The sequence below is a fragment of the Triticum urartu genome, chromosome 3A (assembly GCF_056163025.1).
Source record: "Triticum urartu cultivar PI428250 chromosome 3A, HENAU_Tu73, whole genome shotgun sequence".
In the NCBI taxonomy this organism is placed as follows: domain Eukaryota; kingdom Viridiplantae; phylum Streptophyta; class Magnoliopsida; order Poales; family Poaceae; genus Triticum; species Triticum urartu.
In genome coordinates this window covers 394,002,004-394,024,710 of record NC_141875.1, presented here as the reverse complement: position 1 = coordinate 394,024,710, position 22,707 = coordinate 394,002,004, and the positions used below count along the sequence as shown (strand labels likewise).

The 22,707-nt window shown below is 48.0% G+C and overlaps 1 long non-coding RNA gene across 1 annotated transcript; it reads right to left on the bottom strand.

Annotated features, from left to right (window-relative positions):
• Nucleotides 1-1,231: 1,231 nt before the first annotated feature.
• On the bottom strand, nt 1,232-15,097 carry LOC147979818 (uncharacterized). Its single transcript, XR_015599741.1, has 3 exons — nt 14,552-15,097; nt 13,121-13,198; nt 1,232-1,523 (listed from the first exon to the last, which is right to left on the bottom strand). It is a non-coding gene; the product is annotated as an uncharacterized LOC147979818 (long non-coding RNA).
• Between the last annotated feature and the right edge of the window lie 7,610 nt (nt 15,098-22,707).

The following is a 22,707-nucleotide window of genomic DNA, read 5'->3' as shown; positions in this document are numbered from 1 at the left end:
AAAAGTTTTTTTTGTTTCCGTGAGATACGGCCATGCCTCTCGTGAAAGCACAATGTGCTTCTCGCGGAAGCAAAAACGTGCCTCTCACAAAGGAAAAAACATTTTTTTTTCGTTTACGAGAGGCACGACCATGCCTCTCACGAAAGCACAACCATGCCTCTCGCGAAAGAGAAAAAATAGAAAACATATTTTTTTTCATATCCGAGCACGGTTATACCTCTCGCGAAAGCACAACCATATCTCTCGCGAAAGTACAACCATACCTCTCGCAAAAGCACAACGATACCTCTCGCGGAAGGAAAATAAACAGAAAATATGTTTTCCCGTTTTCGAAAGGCATGGCCATGCCTCTCATGGAAGCAAAACCGTGTCTCTCGCAAAAACAAAATCGTGTCTCTTGCGGGAGAAAAAAAAAAGCGTGTTTTTCATGATTTTTTTGTCCACTCTGATGGGCCGCCAGAACGCAGTAATAGGCGTGGTCGATCCAGGATCCGCCGTGGGCGGAACGATCCTGCCGGCAGGATGGGGCGAGGTCCCTCGCCGCCGTCGACATGCTCTTCGGTGGGCTCGGCTCCCCCCGCAAGGCAATGTGGTGTTCAAACGGTGGGCGCTGACCGGTCAGCTGAGCAGCCCCTGCAAAGCAGTGCTGACGCCACGGGGCAAGGCCGCTGCCCTCTCTTCGGCCAACACGTGGAAAGTTCGGTATGGGGGTGCCATCCTTGCCGTCCTGCTTGGCAGTTGGGCATCGCGCGCTGGGGGATCCGTGGCGGGACCATGGATCATCTCCCCACTCCACCAATCTGCAGCCGCGCTGCACGCTTTCCCCACTGGTGGTCGGGTACTCGCGCCCCCCCAAGGAACGACAAGGAGGATGACAGGCTTTCCCCTACCTCGGTTCTGATTGGCTCTTGGCGCCTGCTTGTCTGTGAGGAGATAAGGGCAGAGCCGGACCCCACGCTGCTGCACCCGGAAGACCAATGGATGGACGATAATGATTCTGGCAGCCTCGACATTTTTTCCGGCTGTGGATCACTTTTTGACTACGAGCTGTCGCTGACCACATGTTCGCCGCGTGGCCCCAACGATTTGGCGGATCCATTTGCATGCATGCATGATATGACTACGTGACTGGTGTGACGTCCTCGATTCAATCGTACACTAATCATACATGTAAATGTGTACGATCAAGATCAAGGACTCACGGAAAAATATCACAACACAACTCTAGACACAAATTAAAAATAATACAAGCTTTATATTACAAGCCAGGGGCCTCGGGGGCTCGAATACATAAGCTCGAATACACAAGAGTCAGCGGAAGCAACAATATCTGAGTACATACATAGGTTAAACAAGTCTGCCTTAAGAAGGCTAGCACAAAGCAACAACGATCGAAAAGGCAAGGCCTCCTGCCTGGGAGCCTCCTAACTACTCCTGGTCGTCGGCGGTCTCCATGTAGTAGTAGGCACCCTCGGGGTAGTAGTAGTCATCAGTGGTGTCATCTGGCTCCTGAGATCCGTCATCTGGTCGCAACAATCGGGTATGGGGGAAAAGAGGTAGCAAAGCAGCCGTGAGTACTCATCCAAAGTACTCGCAAAACTTACATCAGATCTAAACTAAGTATGCATCTGTATAAAAGGAAATGACTGTATCTATGGACTAAACTGCAGAATGCCAGAAGGGAAGGGGGAAGCCTAGCCTATCGAAGACTAGCATCTTCAAGCATCTTGCAGCATTTAGAAGAGTACAGATCAACATAATGTAAAGTAGTAGCAGTGTTATCAACCTCGGCCAGAGATTCTTTCTCGACTCCCTGCGAGAAAGCAATCCCAGAGCCATACTGTCCAGTTATCACCTCAATTATCCACTTCTAGTTGTACCGATCGGGATACAACTCCAAGTGTCTGTTACCGTAGGACAGGCTATCGATAGATATTTTCTTCCCTGCCGGGGTGCACCAACTTACCCACCACGCTCGATTAACTCCGGCCGGACACACTTTCCTAGGTCATGCCCGGCCTCGGCCAAACAATACGCCGCAATCCGACCTAGACTTAATAGATAGGTCAGCACGTCGGACTAAACCTATGCCCCCAGGGGTCTTGGGCCATCGCCCCGGAAACTCCTGCACGTTGCGTGGGTGAAAGTGCAACTATCCCTAGGTGGTTTTGGTAATTCATAACAACATATAGCTCATTGAGCTAATGCTATTCCAAGATGATTATTTCAGGAAAGCTCAATGATTGGCATGGCATGGATGTGAAAGTGGAACCCTCAAAATACTAAGGAAAAAGGATTGGCTCAAGCTCAAAAGCTCAAGACTCTTCATTTTATATTTTAGTGATCCAAGATCACATTGAGTCTTTAGGAAAAGCCAATACTATCAAGGAGGGATGAGGTGTTGCTTAATGAGCCTCTTGCTTCATGTGCTTAGTGATATGCTCCAAAACCCTCAACTACTTTCCCATATCCACATATGACCTAAACCCTAAGCCAAACTCGGTCCTACCGATTCTTCCTATCCGGCGCCACCGAGTTTTCACTTGTCATTAGCCACTGCCAAACCCTAGCAATTCGGTTCTACCGATAGGGATCTCGGTCTCACCGATATGGGATTGCAAACTCTCTGTTTCCCTTTCGTAACTTTTCGGTCTCACCGAAAGAGCGAATCGGTCCCACCGAGATTGCAATGTAAATTCAGTGTTTCCCCTTTGTAACTTTTCGGTCTCACCGAAAGAGCAAATCGGTCCCACCGAGTTTGCCTGACCAACTCTCTGGTTAGCTAATTACCAAATTCGGTCTCACCGAGATTACGTTATGCCCAAACCCTAACCATATCGGTCCTACCGAGTTGCATGTCAGTCCCACCGAAAATCTCTAACGGTCACTAGGTTTACCTTTTCGGTCCGACCGAGTTTGTTGATTCGGTCCCACCGAGATTGGAAAACTGTGTAACGGTTGGATTTTGTGTGGAGGCTATATATACCCCTCTACCTCCTCTTCATTCGAGGAGAGAGCCATCAGAACACATACACCATTCCAACTCATATGTTCTGAGAGAGAACCACCTACTCATGTGTTGAGACCAAGATATTCCATTCCTACCATATGAATCTTGATCTCTAGCCTTCCCAAGTTGCTTTCCACTCAAATCTTCTTTCCACCAAATCCAAATCCTATGAGAGAGAGTTGAGTGTTGGGGAGACTATTATTTGAAGCACAAGAGCAAGGAGTTCATTACCTACACACCATGTGTTACTTCTTGGAGAGTGGTGTCTCCTAGATTGGCTAGGTGTCACTTGGGAGCCTCCGACAAGATTGTGGAGTTGAACCAAGGAGTTTGTAAGGGCAAGGAGATCGCCTACTTCGTGAAGATCTACCGCTAGTGAGGCAAGTCCTGTGTGGGCGATGGCCATGGTGGGATAGACAAGGTTGCTTCTTCGTGGACCCTTTGTGGGTGGTTGCTTCTTCGTGGACCCTTCGTGGGTGGAGCCCTGTGTGGACTCGCGCAACCGTTACCCTTGGGTGGAGCCCTGTGTGGACTCGCGCAACCGTTACCCTTCGTGGGTTGAAGTCTCCATCAACGTGGATGTAGGATAGCACCACCTATCCGAACCACGAGAAAAACATTCGTGTCTCCAATTGCGTTTGAATTCTCCAAACCCTTCCCTTTACATTCTTGCAAATTGCATGCTTTACTTTCCGCTGCCTATATACTCTTTGCATGCTTGCTTGAATTATGTGATGATTGCTTGACTTGTCCTAAATTAGTTAAAATCTGCCAAGAACTAAAATTGGGAAAAGGTTAAGTTTTTATTTGGTCAAGTAGTCTAATCACCCCCCTCTAGACATACTTTCGATCCTACAAGTGGTATCAGAGCTTTGGTCTCCATTTGCTTTGATCTCCATAGTTTTGGTGGTCATAGCCTTGGTTTCACAACCTAGGAGAGTATGGCGTCTAGCGAGGGAAATTACCACCGTAGAGGTCCCTACTTTGATGGTACTAATTTTGCTAGTTGGAAGCATAAAATGAAAATGCATATTCTTGGACATAACCCCGTCGTTTGGGCTATTGTGTGTGTTGGCTTGCAAGGTGACTTCTTTGGTGGGAGAGAACCAAACCGTGAAGCTACCGCGGATGAGTTGAAGATGTTGCAATACAATGCTCAAGCTTGTGATATTCTCTTCAACGGATTGTGCCCCGAAGAATTCAACAAAATCAGCCGTCTTGAGAATGCAAAGGAAATTTGGGACACTTTGATTGATATGCACGAAGGTACCGACTCCGTCAAGGAATCCAAGTTGGATGTGCTTCAAAGCCAACTTGACAAGTTTAAGATGAAGGATGGTGAAGGTGTCGCTGAAATGTACTCTAGGCTTGCTCTCATCACAAATGAGATTGTCGGCTTAGGAAGTGAAGAGATGACCGATAGATTCATCATCAAGAAGATTCTAAGAGCCTTGGATGGAAAATATGATACCGTGTGCACATTGATCCAAATGATGCCAAATTACAAAGATCTCAAGCCAACGGAGGTGATTGGAAGAATTGTTGCTCATGAGATGTCACTTAAGGATAAAGAGGAACTTCACAACAAATCAAGTGGTGCCTATAAAGCCTCATGTGAAGCCCCTACATCATCAAGTGAGAAACAAGACTTCAATGAAGAATTGAGCTTAATGGTGAAGAACTTCAACAAGTTCTACAAGAGTAGAAGCAAAGATAGAAGCTTCAAGTCAAGGTCCTACAATGACAAAAGATCTTCTAGTCGAGAGCGAAACTGCTACAATTGTGGAAGACCCGGACACTATTCCAATGAGTGTACGGCTCCCTACAAGAGAAGAGAAGATTCTCCAAGAAGAAGAAGCAAAGAATCACCACCAAGAGAGAGAAGAAGTAGAGATGATCGTTATGAACGAAGATACTCACGGAGAAGCAAGGATTCAGAAAGGAAGGAAAAATCATCAAGGAGCTACACAAGACGAAGGCATCAAGCTCATGTTGGGGAATGGGTATCCGGCTCCGACTCCGACAGCCACTCCGAGAGAAGTTATCACTCTGACTCCGAAGATACTCAAGATGAAGGTGTTGCCGGTCTAGCACTTGTGTCAACCAACTCCTACGACATATTTGACTCACCAAATGAAGGAATTGGAAGATGCTTCATGGCCAAAGGTCCTAAGGTAACACACCCCGAGTATGTTGATTTCAATAGTGATGAAGATGACTTGTTAGGTGATGATTTGCTTGTTGACAACTCTAGTGATGAATACTATGATGAAACGTCAATTAAACATGCTAATCAAGATAAAAAGAATGACAATGATAAGGAGAAGATTGAGGCTCTAACTAAAGAACTAAACACTCTTAAGTTAGCTCATGAAACTATCTTCGAAGATCATCGAGAACTTTTAAGAGCTCATGAGAAATTACGCTTTGAAAAGCTCAATCTTGAGCAAGAGCATGAGTTCTTAAAAGCAATCAATGATGATCTCCGCAAGAAAAGCTCTTCTTACATTGCCAAGCGTTTACTCTTATCCACTTACATGCCTCAAGTCAAGTCTAGTAACAAGAACAAGAAAGATTCTTCCTCTAGCAGTAACAATGATCATGCTAAATCCAATATTGTTGCTTCTAGTAGTTCTCTTGATTCCACTAATGATTCTCTTAGCCAAGTTACACTTGAGCAAGAAAATAGTTTATTGAATGGAATTATAGAGAAAGGAGTGTACAAAAGCCTTGCCGGGAGTAAGCAATTCGAGGAAATTGTGCGCAAGCAAGGAATGCGCCGGAAGAATCAAGGTGTTGGTTTTGAACGAAAGTTCAATGCCAATGGAGTTGAGTGGGAAGAAGATCAATACCCCAAGACAAAGTTTGTTCCTCAACAAGAGAAGTATACTTCTTTCAAGGGGACACAAGCTCAAGATGATCTTCCACCACAAGACTACAAGCAAAAAGGCAAGGACAAGCTTCAAGAGGAAATTGACGTATTTGAAGAAGCTCCTAAGACCTTAGTCAAGTGGATTCCCAAGACTACTTCAAGTTCCACTTCATCAAGTACGACTACAACTCCAAGGATTCCCATCAAGATGATGTGGATCCAAAAGAAGAAGAACTAGAGAGTTCTTGAGGGTGACTCCGCCAACATACTTCACTCTTATCATTTTGGCAAGAACAAGTGCAATCAACTTCCACATCTTGCACTAGTTCAAGGAGTCACAAACCCTCTTGTTGGTAAGACAAGGGACAAGGTAACCTAAAAGTTTTCATAGACATCATCTTTTGTGTGCATCACTCTATGTCTATGGATATCCTTGTTTGTTCCTTGTGGGACTAACCCGTGTAGGTATTGAAAGTGCAATTCACTCAAACGGATAGCTCCAAGTGATCTACATCAACATTGAGCATCCACATCTTCAACATCTACATGAAGTCATCATCGACAAAACACAAGGTTAGTTCATCCCTCTTAGGGGGGATATCACATCTAGGGGGAGCTTTACTCTAAGACTTGAGCTAAAGCAACTCTAAAGATGTGAACACAACAATGCTTTATGTAAAAGTGGTAACCCCACTTGAGCTTAAACGATGAGTATGACCTATGATCAAGTGCTCTCACTTGACTCCTAAGTCAATATACTCATATATAGATGACCTTGTCATCGCAAATTGCTTGATAGATGCTAGAATTGGTTGTGCATGCCTTGCCACATATTTCATTTGCCATCTTATTGTGTGAGCATGCTGGTTGCATATTTTACTCATTCGAGGACATCCACTTGTTGTTTTGATTGTTTGGTTTTATTTTCTTTTGCCAAGTGGATGGACAAGAATGCCTAAGTACCTCCTCTAGCTATCTATGCTTTTCTCGTCTCAAACTCTATTCATGCTGCATCACAAAATTTGATCAAGTCAGATTCGAACCACTCTGTGTGAGGAGCGCTCGGAGTCCCCAATTCGTCATAGACTTAAACTTCCAAAACCTCCTTATGATTCTCAGTCTGACCGATACCCCACTTTTGGTCCTACCGAGATCATTAAGTTGATCTAGGTTTTCGATCTCGGTGCAACCGATTTGAACCTTTCGGTCACACCGAGTTTCAGTAACTGCCTGCAGTTATGAATCTCGATGCCACCGAGTTGTTCCACTCGGTCACACCGACAGGGTCGGGCTATATATCACCCGCGCGATAGCCTGCTCTGCCAACGTGGTCTCCGGATCATCTTCTCGCCGCCAGCCGCCTCCAGTCGCTGGTCTCCGTCGCCGTCAACGGGAATTCTGCCCCGCCGTTGCCGCCGTAGCGAGTCTCCACCGAACTAGGGTATGGACTCGATCACAGTGCTATTCCCCGTCCAATTCCTAGCGCATTGTGTTCTTCATGATTCTTGCCACGATTGAAACACTCCTATCCAGTCAATACGCCCGTAGATTAGCTTTGATTCGAAAATTTTAGGGTTAGGTTTCCGCCGAAACCATCTCGGACCCACCGAGTTGAAAAACTCGGTCCCACCGATTTGGCTTATGCCATTGCACAAGTGAGACTCGGTCTTACCGAGAATTACTTATCGGTGTGACCGATTTTGGAACTCTGTGAAACCCTAGCAGTCTCGGTGCCACCGAACTGTGACTCGCTCCTACCGAGTTCACTAGTTTAGGTTCCAAAACTGCTTCGGTATCACCGAGTTTGAAAATCGGTAGATCCGAGATGATTTCAGTGGGAAACTAAAACTAAGTTTTTTGGATCATTCTTTTGCAAAAATCTCTGCATTTTGTGATGCTCATCTTTTCTACCTCATCTATAATCTATTCACAGGGTCAGCAGTCAGAGTTTGCAGCATGTCTGATCAAAGTGATAGCCAAAACATGTCAGAGCAGCAGGTGCACATGAGTGAGGGCACTAGTCCCTCAAGTTCTTCAGATGAGGGCAGCAGGAGCACCCCTAGCAACTTGCCAAAGGCTGCCACGAGACAGAGGAAGAAGAGAACTTCAGACTCCGAAGATGAAGACTATGTGGCAGAGGAAGAGGCCACTTCCAAGAGAGTTGAGCCAGCTCAAGGCACAAAGCCAGGCCTAAAGATCAAAAGGCCAGCAGGCAGGCAGCCCATGTCAAAGGCAAGAGCCTCAACTGAGAAGCCCACTCCCCAAGAGCCAGTTGCTGCAGAAGGCAAGAAGAGGAAGGAAAGGGTCAAGAAGACCGTAGCCAGAGTGCTAGGAAAGGCTTCCATCATTGAAGAGGAAGAGGAAGAAGAGGTAGCTGCACCAGCACCCAAGGCACCCAAGCTGATGGGTGATGCCATAAGATCAGGGGCTACTGCATCTAAGCCCAAAGCTGCCTCCAAGCCCAAGTCTGCACCCAAGAGGAATACAAGGAGCATTCCTGCAGCTGAGAAGAACAAGGCCCCAGTGCCTGAGACTGTTGCTGAAGAAGAGGAAGAGAATGTTCTGAGAAAGCTCAAGCCCAAGATCCCAGACCACAATGATGCTCATCCTGTGGCTGAGGACATGAAGCTCAGGAGAGATTCAGGGCTGAGGAAGTGGAGAGAAGCAGATCCGTATGCTTCAAGGAGAAGGACTGCCGTGGATTACAGATTTCACACCAAGGAACAACAGGACTTCTATGAGACAGTGCTGCTAGATAAGAAGCCCATTGTCTGTGACATGAGATGGGTCGACTGGACCTACATGAAGGAGAAGGAGGAACACTACCCGGGAGTATCTGACAGCTTTAGTGCTTGTGGAGTTGCTGGCTTTGTTGGGCAGAAGCTCACAAAGTGGAACGAGGAACTGATCATGCAATTCTACTCCACGGCACACTTTTACCCAGATGGAAAGATCACATGGATGTCTGAGGGTACAAGGTACCAATCTACAGTGGCTGAGTGGGCACAGCTCATTAATGCCCCAGAGTAGCATGATGATGACTTGGACATATATGCCAAGAAGAAAATGGACCACAATTCCATGTCCAATATGTATAAGGAAATTCCAAATGAGGCACTTGACACTTTCAAATTTGGGTCTGTGCATTACCTTCTGTTAGGGCTGCCAACTATAAATTGGATCTTGAGGCACACCTTATTGCCCAAGTCTGGAGATCACAAGATGATCAGAGGCCATGCTATCAACTTGCTACATGTATTTGATGTGCCTCAAAAGTTCAAGGTGATGAGCCTCATAGTGGAAACTATCAAAAGGACTGCAGCAGATCAGAAGAGGAGTTGCGGATATGCCCCTCAGATCCAGGAGCTCATTAACTCCAAGATGGGCACGGGCATATATTTATTGGACAAGGAACACCTGCCCATCCATCCAGATTTTGAGGATAACCAAGTTGTCATGACTGAGAATGAGCCATCATCAGTTCAAGCACAAGCAAAGAAGGAGAAGGCAAGAAAGGAGAAAGCTGCCAAGATGCCAACTCAAGAGAAGGCATCTGAGTATTTCTTGAAGACTAAACAAGAGCAGCTTGGTTACTTGATTGCATCCACGCTGAGGATTGAGCAAAGTCTGGCCACCCTCACTCAGAATCAGCAGAGCCTAGAGAGAATCATGGAACAGAAGTTTTATGACTTGGATGTCAAAGTAACGGAAGTTCAGTCTGCAGTGGAGCAGGTCTAGGAGGACATGCAGGAGAGGAGAGGCAGGACTACCACTCATGCCTTTGCCAGAGTGCCACGAGGCCCGAGGTCATCTGCCGTGCCAGTTGCTGACACCAGAGCCACCACTTCAGCACCAGCTACAGCCTCAGTTCCACCAGCTCCAACATCTACTTCAGCTCCAACTCCAGCGTCTACTTCAGCGTCCACCGAAGCCTTTGTCCTTGGAGTGATCCGGACTCCACCACCACCAGAAGATCAAGCCTGAGCGTCGATCTAGTACTATGCATTTTCTAGGAACTTTTTGGTAACTTGTTGCCAAAGGGGGAGAAAATGTATAGATCATAGGCTTCGAGAGAGAGAGTGTTGCTTTTCTCTCTTGCTTTATTTGGTGGTTTTTCGAACTTGTTTGCTTTTGAGTGCTTGAGATACTACGTCATTATTTGTGAGACATTGATGATCATGTGTTTGATCATAAGCTACACTTAATGTTTGCTTAATGCTATTATCTTATCTATCTTATGTGATATTTCACTATTCTTGGTGATGAGTGCATGTATTTCATTCTTATCATTTTAAGCGCTCCACCAAGATGTATGTGACATGGAAGAGTAACCCATGACTCTAACTACTTGTGCATTTGCAGTCCAAAGCAAATTTTTAAATACGCACAAATTTAGGGGGAGCTCTTACTTATCACATACTTCTCAAAGCGACGATATATTTCATCCTTATTATCATTTGTCGAAGCTTTGATCTATATGTTGTCATCAATTACCAAAAAGGGGGAGATTGAAAGTGCAACTATCCCTAGGTGGTTTTGGTAATTCATAACAACATATAGCTCATTGAGCTAATGCTATTCCAAGATGATTATTTCAGGAAAGCTCAATGATTGGCATGGCATGGATGTGAAAGTGGAACCCTCAAAATGCTAAGGAAAAAGGATTGGCTCAAGCTCAAAATCTCAAGACTCTTCATTTTACATTTTAGTGATCCAAGATCACATTGAGTCTTTAGGAAAAGCCAATACTATCAAGGAGGGATGAGGTGTTGCTTAATGAGCCTCTTGCTTCATGTGCTTAGTGATATGCTCCAAAACCCTCAACTACTTCCCAATATCCACATATGACCTAAACCCTAAGCCAAACTCGGTCCTACCGATTCTTCCTATCCGGCGCCACCGAGTTTTCACTTGTCATTAGCCACTGCCAAACCCTAGCAATTCGGTTCTACCGATAGGGATCTCGGTCTCACCGAGATGGGATTGCAAACTCTCTGTTTCCCTTTCATAACTTTTCGGTCTCACCGAAAGAGCGAATCGGTCCCACCGAGATTGCAATGTAAATTCAGTGTTTCCCCTTTGTAACTTTTCGGTCTCACCGAAAGAGCAAATCGGTCCCACCGAGTTTGCCTGACCAACTCTCTGGTTAGCTAATTACCAAATTCGGTCTCACAAAGTTTGTGTAATCAGTCTCACCGAGATTACGTTATGCCCAAACCCTAACCATATCGGTCCTACCGAGTTGCATGTCAGTCCCACCGAAAATCTCTAACGGTCACTAGGTTTACCTTTTCGGTCCGACCGAGTTTGTTGATTTGGTCCCACCGAGATTGGAAAACTGTGTAACGGTTGGATTTTGTGTGGAGGCTATATATACCCCTCTACCTCCTCTTCATTCGAGGGGAGAGCCATCAGAACACATACACCATTCCAACTCATATGTTCTGAGAGAGAACCACCTACTCATGTGTTGAGACCAAGATATTCCATTCCTACCATATGAATCTTGATCTCTAGCCTTCCCAAGTTGCTTTTCACTCAAATCTTCTTTCCACCAAATCCAAATCCTATGAGAGAGAGTTGAGTGTTGGGGAGACTATCATTTGAAGCACAAGAGCAAGGAGTTCATTACCTACACACCATTTGTTACTTCTTGGAGAGTGGTGTCTCCTAGATTGGCTAGGTGTCACTTGGGAGCCTCCGACAAGATTGTGGAGTTGAACCAAGGAGTTTGTAAGGGCAAGGAGATCGCCTACTTCGTGAAGATCTACCGCTAGTGAGGCAAGTCCTGTGTGGGCGATGGCCATGGTGGGATAGACAAGGTTGCTTCTTCGTGGACCCTTTATGGGTGGTTGCTTCTTCGTGGACCCTTCGTGGGTGGAGCCCTGTGTGGACTCGCGCAACCGTTACCCTTGGGTGGAGCCCTGTGTGGACTCGCGCAACCGTTACCCTTCGTGGGTTGAAGTCTCCACCAACGTGGATGTAGGATAGCACCACCTATCCGAACCACGGGAAAAACATCCGTGTCTCCAATTGCGTTTGAATTCTCCAAACCCTTCCCTTTACATTCTTGCAAGTTGCATGCTTTATTTTCCGCTGCCTATATACTCTTTGCATGCTTGCTTGAATTATGTGATGATTGCTTGACTTGTCCTAAATTAGCTAAAATCTGCCAAGAACTAAAATTGGGAAAAGGTTAAGTTTTTATTTGGTCAAGTAGTCTAATCACTCCCCTCTAGACATACTTTCGATCCTACAGTGGGCGGCTGGTGAGCAGACCTAGCTACCTCCTTAAAAAGGCGGGAGCTTACTAGTCCAACCCGGCGCGCGTCGCTCAGTCGCTGATGTCTAATAAACTTCGACTGACGTATACGACACAGAACGCCCATACAATGCCCACGTGATGGTTAGTGCTATCAGGCCAGAGACCCCTCGGATCAAATATCCAAACTGTTAGTGTGTTGGTAGTGCGGTCACGAGCCGAGACTCAGGAAAGATGTGACCCCGTCGCCCCGTCTCGAGTACTTGCGGCAAGGGCTAAGACTGCCCGACCACACCTCGTAAGTATCTCGCGGGCACCTTCTAGGTCAACCCGACTCCACATCACTCGCTATTAAGCTCGCGCGGGTACCCCTCAGGGTCGAACCGTCTTTAGTAACATGGTTCAGTGTAAAGTCATAGTAACCATAGTAACTGTGTGTCTAACACCAAGGGGAAAACCCGAGGAATCACCCAGGTGAATTCCACTCGATGTAATCATCAAGGTGAACGTAAGAGGATCCACCCTCGAGGTTCACACTTGAGGGGTTGCACGATAGAGTCGTATCGAAAGTGGTTAAGGAGGAAATCACCCTCGATGACCACGACCGGATAGCTACACTACAGAGATTTCATCAGGAGTGATGTATGAGGTTCCACCCTCGGCACTCGATGGTAACTCTGTAGAGTCGAGCAACAAAAAGGGAAAGTGATGTGCGGTGTCGGGGCCTGGTCTTCAATCCCGTTGATCGGGTCTTTGATGATGAAGCAGGGGGAAAAGGACAAGGTGGGGGTCACTGATGGATCACTAACCAACCTATACTAAGCAGTTTAGAATAAGCAGGTAAGGTATGAAAGCAGGTAACAAAAACAAGCTATGCATCATAGTAGGATCATACAGAAAGCAGTAGCAGTTCTAATGCAAGCATGATAGAGAAAGAAATGGGCGATATCAAAATGCTCAAGGGGGGTTTGCTTGCCTGTAAGCTCTGTTGAAAAGGAAGAAGTGTTGTCGTCGACGTAGTCGATCACAAGGGCATCAACATCGGTCTTGGGGTCTACCGGAGAGAAGAGTGGGAAGAAACAATAAAGAGCAAGCATACAAATGCAACAGAAAGCACGACATGGCAGTAAGCTACGCTAGGAGTGCTCTAACGCAGTACTACACGTTACAGACGGAGAGGGAAAACCCCGGAGGGGTTTTCCCGACGTCTGGCTTTTTTTTGGACAAACGAAAGAGAGGGGACGGTTCCATGTTCAACATGCTAGGAGCACGTGACAGATGAAAGGACCGCGTATTTGGATTCCTTAGATTTTTCTAAGCAACTTTCATGTACAAAGTTTTTTCATCCGAGCTACGGTTTATTTTATATTAATTTTAAAAGGATTTTATCATTTATCTGAAATTATTAAACTTATTACTTACCCGAAAATAAAATAGCAAAAGCTAAAAGTACCCAAAATATACCCAGCAGACCAGCACAGAGGCTGACAGGTGGGGCCCAAGGGCCTTGTTGACCTGGTCAATAGTCCAGTCAACAGTTTGGCTGTTGACTGGTCAAACCTGCAGGTGGGGCCCGGGTGTCATAGACTGTGTGCTTAAATGATTTTGCTATTTAGTTTAATTACATCACAGGACCCACATGTCATAGACTACTAGCTAACCTCACACTAATTAATCTTAACAATCCTGTAATTAGGTCGTAACTAATTTGGGTTGGCCCGGCCACTGTGTGGCTGTGCATCTGGCATAAGCACTCATACGCACATGGCCATGCCCATGGAGTGGTTAGGATACAGTGAGCAGCGGCTGGAGTAGCAGCTAGTAGCGGCAGCATGAGGAAGCATCACAAGAGCGGCAGGCCGGCAGCAGGCAACAAGCAGCAGGAGTACGCGGCGGCAGAGCGGCACTCGACAAGACAGCAGTGCAGCGGGCAGAGTAGCGAGCGCAGGAGGTCATGGCGCTCGGCCGGCAGGCCGCGGCGGCAGTGGGCGAGCGGCGACAAGCCTGGGACAGGGGGCGCGACAAGGCGCAGGGCGTGGCTAGGCCATGTCCATCGCGGAGCAGCAGCAGAGGGCGTGGCCGGCGCTGTGGGGCGCGTGCGGCTGGGCGCGCGCGGGGTGGCTCGCCGGGGCAGCCGGGAGCAGCGGCGGACACGACGAAGTCTGGTGGCGGTGGCGACGAGTTCGTGGACGCGGAAGCACTACAACTCAGGAACGAGCAAGACGATGGGCTAGGCGACACCTACATGGCTCCCGTTGCACGCGCGAATTACCACAGGAAGCTAGGAGCACGGCGAGGTGGAGGTTCTCAAAATCCACGGCGGACGACAGGTGCTCGGACTCGCGGAAACGACGGCTACGAGCTGAGTTTAAGCTCGGGGAGAGAGGGGAAAAAAGCGTCATCTCACACTGGTGGTCGAGGCAGTCTCGGGGAACCCGGGGGAGGTCCTGGTCGAGCGAATCGACACGGAGGCCGAGGCAGATTCCGGCGAGGGGAAACGGACGCGGGCGCCGTTGCTGCAGCTCCTCCGCCCCGATCCGGTGGTGTAGCCGACGAAGGTGACGACGGCGCTCCTCCTGGCATCTTCCTGGTCGGCAAGGAGGCCGTTGGCCACAACGGCGATGAGACAGTGGTGGCGATGGCGTTCGGGATCGAGCGAATCGAGCGGAACGGCTCGACGAGGAAGAAAATGAGGGGGCTAGGGTTTCGGGGGTATCAAGGGTGACTTAATATGCGTCGGGAATGCATCAGATGGCCGTCGCGATGCCTCCAGCTCACCCTCGGTGAACAGAGGAAGGAGACAACGGTGGTGGTGGGCTGGGCCAGCACTGTTGGCAGTAGGCCTAAGTGCATAGTGGAGTAGGGCTTTTCTCTTTTATTTTCTATTTTCAATTATTAGCTTCTATTTTTAATTAAATTTCAACTATCAAATGAATTTTACTGAGCATGTACATTTGCACATAACTGCAATGCAATACCTGGGGGTTGCCCAAACAGTTTCAATTTATTTTGGGATTGTTTAACTATTTTTAGAAATTGAAAAGGTCAATTACTTGATGGTTGGTCCACTGTTATAAAGTCTAGGGGCATTATAAACATCTTCAAAAGTTGTTTGTTAATGCAAGACAATCATGTAGTGAATATTTTGAACCTAATGAACATTTTTAATTTACTGCTTTATAAAAAATTATTTCACTTGGCATTAGAATTTGGACTTGAGTTTGGTTTGAAAGAAAGTGAGGATTAGCAACAATAATTATGATGACATGGCATCATTAGTGTGGAGTTAATGTAGCATGACTTTCGGGGTGTTACACTTGGTTAGCCTTTCGTGCGACTCCGTGCACCACTCCAGCGCCCTGGATCCCGCAGTTGAAATCCCAATACCCAACCCACCCACCCCTCGGCCAGCACCGGGACTCACCCACACGCCAGCGCCGACACCAAACGCTTCGTCGCCATGCACGCGTGTTGTGGACTTCTGCTCGGAGGTACGGCGTGCGCTGTCGCCGCTGCTGTCCTGTCCTATGGATCGTGTGCTGCCCAACCGGAAGCCGAGGAGGAAGAGATCTCCAGCTGTTAACCCGAGGAGAAGCGTTCGCCTTGCAAGGGGCGTGGGCGCGGGATCGGGCTGCGTCGAAGCAGCAGCGCGTGCTTATCAGGCGGCTATGCATGGCCAATGAATGCGAGGAAATTACAGACGAGGACTTGCTCATGTATGGAGAACTCTTTAAGACGTCGCTGACCCGCGATCAGATTGCCGCGATCCTTGCACTGTTTGGCTGGGACGCGTCCATCCTGCCGGGGCAGGAGGAGGTAGTCGAGAGCTAGGTCGGCTCCTCTTGTCATAGCTGGCTGATGGTGGGCTTTCCTTATGGCTACACAACCATCCAAAGTGATCGTGTGGAACGTCCGGGGACTCAACTCCCCGGCGAGGTGGAGTGCCATCTACCAAGCTATCACAGGGGCAAACCCGGCGGTAGTTTCCTTTCAAGAGACAAAGCTCCAAGTTGTATCAACTGAAATTGTGAAACATTGTTTGGGTAATAGATTTGAGAGTTTCGAGTACCTCCCTGTTGTGGGAACCCGTGGGGGAATTTTGCTTGCATGGGATGCCACCATGGCATCGTTTCGAACCCCCACCGCACTACGAACATGCTCACGGGGCTGATTAGACCAGCAAGTGGAGGCCAGTGGTGGCTAACGGGGATTTACGGGCCCCAAAGCAATGAAGACAAGATTGCTTTCTTCAAGAGTTGGTTGACATCCGGGACCTACACGCAGGCCCCTGGATTGTGGCGGGTGATTTCAATCTCTTGGTGGACCCAGAGGACAAGAATAACAGCGCAGTGAACCACCGCATGATGGCCCGCTTTCGTGCCAAGCTAAACAGGCTAGAGCTGCGAGAGTTATATCTAAACGGGAGAAAATTCACATGGTCGAATGAGAGGCTCAGGCCGACCTTAGAAAATATTGATCACGTCTTTGCCACGAGCTGCTGGGAGGATCTCTACCCGACATGCCTCCTGACCGCCCTGGGATCAGCAATCTCCGACCATTGCCCTCTCCTGCTTGACCTCAACACTGATATCATGATGGGAAAGCGCTTCCGCTTCGAGGCATTTTGGCCCAAGGCGGATGGGTTCCACGAGACGGTGGAGGCTGCTTGGCAGTCGGTCCCCTTGCATGATAATGCTTTCATGACTTTGGATAACAAGTTGCGAGCCACGGCCAAAGCATTACAATGTTGGAGCGATCGGTGGATCAGAAATATCAGGGTGCAAAACCTCATCGCCCTTGAGGTGATTGCGCGGCTTGATGAGGCCATGGACGCTAGGGCTCTCTCCTTGGACGAGCATGCTTTGCGCAAGCTGCTCAAGCGGAAGTTGCTCGGGCTGGCGTCGTTGTAGTGGACAATAGCGAGGCAAAGATCGAGGTTGCTACAGCTCAGAGATGGCGAGGCCAACACTGCTTATTTTCATTGCCAGGCTTGCCATCGCCAACGTAAGAATGCCATCCTCTCCTTGCAACACAATGGGCAGACGTTCATGAATCAGGAGGAAATCGCAGCCGTGGTAGATGATTTCTACACAGGGTTGCTTGGAACTGCCCTCGAGCGTGAGTACACGCTCCAGGTGGATGCTCTGGATCTACTATGGAGGAACCTGGCTCATCTCGAAGCCCCATTCACGATTAAGGAAATTGAGCGCATCGTCAAGAGCATGCCATTGGATAAGCCCCCAGGACCGGATGGTTTCACGGGACGTTTTTATGCCTCTTGTTGGAGCATTATAAAGGATGATATGATGCGTGCGATGGGCCAGTTCTCTAGAGGTGACATGCGTGGCCTTCTGGCGATCAACAAGGCTATCGTCATCCTATTGCCGAAGAAGGCAGGAGCGGTTGAAATCTCGGACTTTACGCTGGTCAGTCTTGTGCACGGGGTGCTCAAGATCTTTGACAAGGCTTTAGCCATCCGGCTTGCAGGTGAACTGCCATTTCTTGTGGGTAACCATCAGAGCGCATTCGTAGCTGGGAGATCCTTGCATGACAATTTCATGCTCGTTCAGTGCACGGCCCGGCGCCTCCACGCGCTGCGTGATCCTTCAGTCATGTTGAAACTTGACATATCCAAGGCCTTCGACTCTATTCAAGGTCGTTCTTGCTGGAGGTGCTGAGACAGATGGGCTTTGGGCAGAGATGGATCACTTGGATCTGCAGCATGCTTTCAACATCTTCCACCAGAATCTTGGTTAATGGGAGGTCGGGTGATGCCATCTTCAACTGTCGTGGGCTGAGGCAAGGAGGGCCGATCTCCCCTATGCTCTTCATCTTATGTATGGAGCCTCTCCACTAGCTATTCATGAGAGCCACCGAGACTGGTTTGCTGGCCCCATTAGCGCACGCTGGCCTCAAGCAAAGACTCTCCATGTTCGCGGATGATGTCATGGTCTTCCTCAGGCCAAAATCCCAGGAGCTCTCAGTGTGCTCGTCGATCCTCGCCATGTTCGGGCATGCTCTGGGCTGCATGTGAACCTCGCCAAGACCGTAGCCCTTCCGATCCGGTGCACCCAGGAGGAAATGCAACTCGTCCGCGATATACTTGGGTGCTCGACGGCTGAGTTCCCATGCAAATATCTCGTCCTTCCCCTCACCATCAGGAAGCAAACGGCAACACAATTCTGTGGACCCATGGATCAGCTTGCTGCGCTGTTGCTGCACTGGAAGGCGGCGACTTTACCGAAGAGCAGCAGGCTCCTCCTCATCCAATCTGTCCTCACAGCGATACCCATCCATTCAATGCTAGCTCTGGGGCTACCACCCAAAACGCTCGCAGCAATGACCAAAATATGTCGAAGTTTTCTGTGGAGCGACAAGGCGGAGGCAGGAGGAGGCGCTTGTGCAGTCGCCTGAGACGTTGTCTGCCGTCCAAAGTGGGCAGGTGGCCTAGGCGTGCTTGACTTGCGCTGGATGAATGTGGCTTTACAGACAAAATGGATATGGTTACGAAAGACGGACACCTCCAGGCCTTGGGCGGAGTTTGCCATTCCTATGCCCAAGGAGTCAAGAAAACTCTTCCAGGCGGCAGCGAGAGTGCAAATTGGCGATGGCAAGAGCACTTTGTTTTGGGAAGACCGATGGCTTCTGGGATCCCGCATCCAAGAGCTAGCGCCACGTTTATATGACCGCATCCCTACGCGAGCGAAGAACTCAAAAACCGTTTATGAAGCCATAATCTCAGACACATGGGCGCGTGACCTTGGGCCGGCCATAGATCACACCACCTTGGAACAGTTCTTGTCCTTATGGCCCTTGGTGGCAGCCACCCGCCTGCATGATCACGACGGCGACGCTATCACCTGGGCCTGGAGCAAGGAGGGGCAGTTTACGGCCAGTTCGGCTTACCAAGCCAAGTTTTGGGGGCTTCAGGTTTCACCCACGGCTTCACTCTCCTGGGACTCGCGAGCACCGCTAAGATGCAGGTTCTTTTCCTGGCTGGCCATCAAGGAGAGATGCTGGACCTCAGACCGGTTGGCAAGGCGAGGGCTACCGCACTAGGTGGCATGCCCACTATGTGATCAGCACGACGAAACGATAAACCACCTGCTTCTACATTGTGTCTTCGCTCGGCAAGTGTGGACTCGAGTTCTGCCCGCGCTGGGCATGGGACATGCCGAGCCTTGCCAGGAGGAGTCGCTAACGGACTGGTATGTGCGCAGCGGGCTAGATAGGCTGCCTGAGCAAAGAGCGAGGCTGATGCGCGCGACCTGCTTGCTAGTCCTCTGGGAGGTGTGGAAGCACCGGAATGACGTAGTGTTCAATGGCAAGACTCCGTGCCTAGGAGACTTGTTACGGAAAATTGCTAGCGAATATGTGCTATGGAGGGATACGGGACTGCTTCGAGGAGATGAAGATATGCACCAGGGCATCGAGGCAGCTCTAAGGTGGGCGCAGGGCGAGTAGTCACTTAGCGTGCTGGGTAGAGTTGGGTGGAGATGGGCATGGGTGTCATGTAGCCATGCCTTGTAAAACTAATATGGGGATCTTTCCCCCCTTCTTTCTTTAATAGATGATACGCACACTCGTGCGTATTCGAGAAAAAAAACTAAGAAAAACTAGTGAAAAAATCATTTCAAAATCTGAAAACGCATGGGAAAAATCCAAAAAAACGCCCAGAACGCGACATGTGACGACGACTGAGAACGCGTTTTTAGCCCATCCCTAGTGATGGTTTGAAACTCCCCGAAGTAGCGCTCGCAAACCAGTTGCTCTGGACCTCCTTCTGGCCACGCTCAGTTGCTGCACAATCGCGGCTTGCCGCTGAGCCGCAAAGAGAGCAGACTCACCAGCAGCCAACGCATGAGGCAACACCTGCAGTTTAGTGGACACAGGTATAGCAGGATCAGTTTGCATGGGAACTGAGGTGTCCACCGTGCTAGCCAGAAAGGCACTTCCACCATTGTTCATGACTTTTTTTGCTTTCTTGTTGGCATCGTCGTCCGGAAAATTCTTACTACTCCGTTGGACTTGGAGTACATGATTAGCTCCATGGTACGGTTCCTCATCGTGGTGATCTCAAATATGGGGAATAAAATCATCATCAGGAAAAATCCATTCTCTTCCGGCACACGACAATTCAAACCCATCGAACTTGACAAAGGCACCAATACCGTCTTTCTTAATTACAGTATGTTTTTTTCAGAACAGCTATGTGGACCTGGACCAAGCTATAATTTTATTATTGATACGTTTTATTTTCTTTTAATGGCGCCCTAATTATTGTTACTGAGGGGCATGTTAGTTTAAAGGAGGTAGACTAGACCAGCTCTGAGTCCAGACGGAGTAGAGCACCTACAGTACAGGGATGGAGGATTGCATCTCACATGTGACAAAAAGCAACGAGAAACACATATGCAGTAAACACCATATCAGCGGGTAGTGACCCAAGGCGTCTGATCTAAAAATCCAGAGCACATTCTAGCCACGACAAGAATTAAGGATATCCACATGAAAAAACCGATGATAGCAAGCCCCGTCATCCACACGAGTGCGGAAAACATCCATCCATCTGGCTCCCCCTACGCCTTTGCCTCCGGGCAGTATGTGGCTAGGAAGCCCACAACATGTCATGGAAACGTCTAACACTCGGTCGGGCATATGGACGAACGATGTGCTGCTACGAATGGACCATGGATCCACGGCCCAGTGGGCGTGCGCACGATGAGCCAAGCTACACGACAAATGGGGTCGCTAACGCGTCGCCGTCGGCCAAAAGTGCCATGCGCAGCTCGCGCGCATCCAATACTCCCCTCTTCCGCAGGGCGCAGGATGCCACACAAGTGTGACTCCCTTGCGAACGCCATGGCTAGCTAATCCTGTCATCAAATCCTGTCATGCTGTACCGTTCTCCATCCGGAGCTAGACGACGGACGTTACTGCCGGCGCACATGTATCCTTCAGTCTACCACTTGCATTAAAGTCAATAATCTAGATTACACATTAATGATTCTAACACCCATAGAGTCTTTGTGCCGATCATGTTTTGCTCGTGAGAGAGGCTTAGTCAATGGATCTACAATATTCAGATCTGTATGTATCTTGCAAATCTCTATGTCTCCCTTCTTGACTTGATCGCGGATGGAATTGAAGCGTCTTTTGATGTGCTTGGTTCTTTTGTGAAATCTGGATTCCTTTGCCAAGACAATTGCATCAGTGTTGTCACAAAAGATTTTTATTAAACCCGATGCACTAGGTATGACACCTATATCGGATATGAACTCCTTCATTCAGACTCCTTCATTTGCTGCTTCCGAAGTAGCTATGTACTCTGCTTCACACGTAGATCCTGCCACGACGCTCTACTTGGAACTGCACCAACTGACAGCTCCACCATTCAATAAAAATATGTATCCGGTTTGTGACTTAGAGTCATCCGGATCAGTGTCAAAGCATTGCATCGACGTAACCATTTACGACGAGCTCTTTGTCACCTCCATAAACGAGAAACATATCCTTAGTCATTTTCAGGTATTTCAGGATGTTCTTGACCGCTGTCCAATGATCCACTCATGGATTACTTTGGTACCTCCCTGCTAGACTAATAGCAAGTCACACATCAGGTCTGGTACACAACATTGCATACATGATAGAACCTATGGCTGAAGCATATGGAATGACTTTCATTTTCTCTCTATCTTCTGCAGTGGTCGGGCATTGAGTCTAACTCAACTTCACACCTTGTAACACATGCAAGAACCCTTTCTTTGCTAGATCCATTTTGAACTTTTTCAAAACTTTATCAAGGTATGTGCTTTGTGAAAGTCCAATTAAGCGTCTTGAACTATCTCTATAGATCTTGATGCCCAATATATAAGCAGCTTCACCGAGGTCTTTCATTGAAAAATTCTTATTCAAGTATCCTTTTATGCTATTCAGAAATTCAGTATCATTTTTGATTAATAATATGTCATCTACATATAATATCAGAAATGCTACAGAGCTCTCACTCACTTTCTTGTAAATACATGCTTCTCCAAAAGTCTGTATAAAACTATATGCTTTGATCACACTATCAAAGCGTATATTCCAACTCCGAGAGGCTTGCACCAGTCCATAAATGGATCGTTGGAGCTTACATACTTTGTTAGCACCTTTTGGATCGACAAAACCTTCTAGTTGCATCATATACAACTCTTCTTTAGGATATCCATTAAGGAATGCAGTTTTGACATCCATTTGCCAAATTTCATAATCATAAAATGCGGAAATTGCTAATATGATTCGGACGGACTTAAGCATCGCTACGGGTGAGAAGGTCTCATCGTAGTCAACTCCTTGAACTTGTCGAAAACCTTTTTCAACAAGTCGAGTTTTGTAGACAGTAATATTACCGTCAGTGTTAGTCTTCTTCTTGAAGATCCATTTATTCTCTATGGCTTGCCGATGATCGGGCAAGTCAATCAAAGTCCACATTTTGTTCTCATACATGGATCCCATCTCAGATTTCATGGCCTCAAGCCATCTTGCGGAATCGGGGCTCATCATCGCTTCCTCATAGTTCGT